This window comes from Sinocyclocheilus rhinocerous, unplaced genomic scaffold, assembly GCF_001515625.1.
Source record: "Sinocyclocheilus rhinocerous isolate Xijiao unplaced genomic scaffold, SAMN03320098_v1.1 scaffold89, whole genome shotgun sequence".
NCBI classification, from domain to species: domain Eukaryota; kingdom Metazoa; phylum Chordata; class Actinopteri; order Cypriniformes; family Cyprinidae; genus Sinocyclocheilus; species Sinocyclocheilus rhinocerous.
In genome coordinates, this window is record NW_015653489.1 from 460,484 (window position 1) to 465,161 (window position 4,678).

Below are 4,678 nucleotides of genomic sequence, written 5' to 3' on the forward strand. Positions count from 1 at the left end.
TTAACATTAAAATGATTGATATGTGCAAGGTAGGCATAGTTTCTATTTATAACACATGTTTAAAGGGTTGCGCAATGTAGCCAATCACAGACTCAGCTGTTGATTTCTGGAATGCAATGGCCAATCAGAGGTGATTAAGAATCTACTCACTGCAGTGCTGAAATTACGTGCTCACAAATCCTCATTTGAACACACGAAGTGTAGGCACTGTGAAAAATTAATTGTGCATATATTTATTGTGTTATGACAGAGCTTTATGAGATCTCGATTAACTGAGATGTCAGCTTTTAGTGATAATAAAGGAAGCGCTGCTCGCATTCTGCCATGCCAAACCATGCACGCAGCAGCACATGCTTGCTTTTCTGTTAAAAATAACAGTGGTTTGTGAATGTTGATGCTTACCTTGTTGGCCAATCAGAAGCCTGAAAAAGTCTCCAGTAGGCGGAGATAACAGCGCAGCCTCCGACGTCACAAGCCCAAAACTCCGGTTTCGCTGTCTACACGATAACACTGCAACCGGAGTTTTTGAAAATCTTCACCCTGGCAGGCGTTTTCAAAAATGTTCAGTTTCAGTGACCTGGTGCTGCATTTGCGTGTGGACGAACGGCCAAACTGAGTAGAAAAAGCTGTGGTTTTAAAAATAACCGCGTTCGTATGGACAGGGCCTTAATTACTGTGGTCCCAGACTGTTTCATTGCCCCTTCTTGCTGGTAAAATAAAGAGTAAAATCATATTTCAACACACTGCTGGGACAAATGTATAAATTAAATTTGACAGAAAGATGGCTAATGAATTAATTAATAGCAAATAAAAATACAGTGGCAGTTGCTAATAATTTCATAAATGTGCTGCAAAACAAATGTTCAACAAGGGTGACGGAAGAAGTGGAGAGTTATTCAGATAACAACTACCCTGTCACACACTAAAGGGCAAAGTTGGGTAAAAAGAAGTCTGAAACACTTTAACAGCGATTTACTGTTAGCAAACATCCCGACGTCAAGCTGGGAGCAACGTTTAGATGAATATGTAAATATTTGTAACTCTTGCCAAATAAAGGAAAGGATCTGTTTTTATTTATTTATTTATTTTTTACCTGAAAAATCATTTCAAATCACTTTTTTTTTTTTCTTATGGTGGGTTTCTTACCTCTTACGCTACAGCCCCTTCAAGAAGCCTTATTCCATGGATTTTACATTATACTACTGAAAATGTGATTTTGTGTTTTACAGACTGTGGGCACTGAAATAATTACCTGAACCAAGAACACTCCTTTTATTAACTGCAAATTAATTTAAAAGGGCAACAGAAACTCCCTTGTGTCTTGGGTCAGTGCAATTATGTGCAAAATATCTAGTGGACTCCATGAAGTACTTATATATTATGGATGCAGAATTAATTATCTAATTTATTTCGTTGATTAACAGCTGGTGTGATTAACTAATTGTGAAAACGCGTTGATCACAGCATTTAATTCTAACTCCAAACAAAAGTGTTTTTTAAATGTTAAATTAATTAATAGTTTCAGTTTCAAGGACAGGAAATAATCTCTGATTATAGTTTTTGTCATAATTGTGCAGCCCAAAAATACATTACCATTCAAAGGTTTGGAATTGGAAAATGTTTAAATGTATTTTGAAAGAAGTCTCTTATGATCACCAAGGCTGCATTTATTCGCAATACATTTATCAAAAATACAGCTTAAAAAACGTAATATTGTGATTTTTTTTTACAATTTAAAATAACTGTTTTGTATTTTAATATATTTTAAAATGTAATTTATTGCTGTGATCAAAATCTGAATTTTCAGCATCATTACTCCAGCCTTCAGTGTCACATGATTCTTCAGAAATCATTCTATTAAGCTGATTTGCTGCTCAGTACTGAGTACCGGCTGCTGAGAACGCGCTCACGTGCTCAGGACAGACAGCTTGGACATTGCGGTGAAAATCAGAGGTAAAAAACAATATAAATACTGTTCAGTTTCTTGCACAGACCGATCGTTTCGTGTCTTTACACATCAATGTATCGTCACGAGCCACCGGGTTTAATTTGGTTTTGTTTGTGTTTTTTTTTTACTCTCAAAGCCGTGATTCCCATTCACTTACATTATAAGACTGACAGACTGCAACGGTTTGAGTTCAAAATCTTCGTTTGTGTTCTACTGAAGAAACAAAGTCACCTACATCTTGGATGCCCTGGGGGTAAGCAGATAAACATCACATTTTCAATTTTGGGTGAACTATCCCTTTAATACATAAATAGATCCACTATGATGTAAACTGCTTCAAAAAATGAATCTAAAACTGTCAAAAATAGATTTAGATTTAAGATTAAAATCACATAAAATAATATGCATTCAGCACCAAATTATGAAATGTGCTTCATGACAGTTGTAAGGAGCAAATCTGTCATGTGCAAATATATCCATGAAGTGCATGAATTCACACAGATAAAAGAATGTTTCTGTGAAAACATAATGTGTTGTGTTAATTAGTAGGAGCTATATATGCATGACGGCACCAAGCTAAATCAAGAGTGTTTATATGAACACAAGTGAATTTTATAGGACAAAAGTTTGCTTTTATTATTAGAGGAGATCAAAGTCCTTTTTTGTTTCATCAACAGTAGACTTAGTTGTACTTTTAAAATGCTGAGCCTGTAAAACTGGTGAGCTGCTTCAGTGTAACAGGTCAGGCCATTGGCTACTTTATAGGGCTGAAAAGGTGTTTTAAATCAGCTACAGGCCAGAAGAAAGACCCAAGCAGAAGAATCAGTATGTGAAATTTTGGGAGAATGAGCACTTTGGACCTAAAAAATGTTTGCAAGCTGAAAGACTACTATGGAGTACGTGCCTGGATTGCTTTTGTGAATACACAATGCCATGATCCTGTTATATTGACAGCTCCCATTGTGTTGCAACAACACTATAGAGTACTGCAGGGATGACGTATTTTTGTAAGCCAAAACTCGGGAAGAAGTTAGTATTCAGAAGTTAGTAAGTCAATGGATTTTTGGTTAAATGCTGCAGACTTGGCATCAAAACCTAGAGGACTAATTCACCACATGTTCCCTTGAGATTTTCCAATGGGCTTTTTTTATGGGTTTTATCAATTTGAGAGTTAGGGTCTGTGGTAAACATCAAAATTGATGATACTTGGACATTTTGTTGTACAATGTAAACTGTGTGTAATTTAGGCTGTAGAGAAAAATGTCCAAAAATTGTCAAATTAAATTTACCACAGACCTTGGGCCATCCAAAACTGAATAAAAAAAATGATGTTCTATGTGAGAGGTTTTCAAACATTTTGGAGCAAGGGACCCTTTACATTGGGAGAAGATTTTTCCAAGGACCCCCTCTTAATTATAACAATGTTAAAGGCTAAAGTGGGTGGGAGTAATGAATATAATATGATTGTTATATTGGTGCAAATGGTCCCCAATGTGTGTGTACTTTTTAGTAATAAGGGCCTTTCGCACCGCTTTAGTTCCAGAATTAAATGTACAGTACTAAAGTACTGGGACAATTTTGAGCGAACTATTTCCCAGTACCATTTAAAGGGTTGCATTCGCACCGAGAGTGTGTACTAAGAAGTGACGTAAGCCGGTCGACAGCGACGTCATTTGTGCGCGGCGTTCAACAACAGAAACAAAGGACAACAACATTAACAACAGGAGGATGGAGGACGCTGTGATCAGAGCTGTGTTTTTGTTGTGTCTCGCGGGTTTCACAATAATGGAAATGGAAAGTCGACGTATACGTAAAGCAATTGAAAGAACGGAAAGGAGGACTAAGAATCTACAACGACAACTGGCAGTGCTACATTTGCTACAAGTGCCTGCACTTCAGCGTCCGTCCATCTATCGCTGTTCTCCATATTGGCGAAATAAGTTGACACAATGTTTACAATATGTTTAAACGGCGTTTTAAATCATGGCGGGTGAGGGTGTTTTCATACGCGTTTGGCCAATCAGTGTCTACTTACGTCACGATTAGTACCAGTTGTGCTGGTTAGACCCTGCTCCGGAGTAGGAACTAATTTGGTTCTCGAAAAAGGCAGTCCGGTACTAAAATCGCACCCAGTTCCGGCGGTGCGAAAACGCCAAAAAGTGGGTAGTTCCACAATTAGTTCTGGTACTATGAAAAGGTTCCCGCGGTGCGAAAGGCCCTATAGAGAATCAGCACCTCCAGAATCAGTAGCTCCTTAGCTAGCATTAGCATCACTGTTCTTCGTGTTTGTAATGTTCCAATGGTGTTAGAGCAGTCTACATAAAATATAATTTTCCATATTTTCCAGAAAGTTGTACCAGTTCAGAAAAAAAGGTGTATAAGTGTGATTAACACAAGATATTTTCATGTTGTATTTCATGAAGATATAACAATAATAATAATAATAATAATAAGTAACATTTTTTATATTGTATTATATTATATTATTTTATTTTTATATTAATTTAAACAATTATTATCAAACAATTATATTCATTTAGTAACATAAATATATCTTAATGTAGGCTATATCTTTAGAGTTTTAACATTCATTTCTTGCCGAGCCACCAGTTCACATTTACAACTGCGTGTTTTCTGAGTAAAAATAAGGGTCGTTTTTGGCTTTGGTCTAAAGTTTAGACTAAACAAAGAGCAGAAGGGCTTATTGAAAAATGCAAATTCATTCTCTGC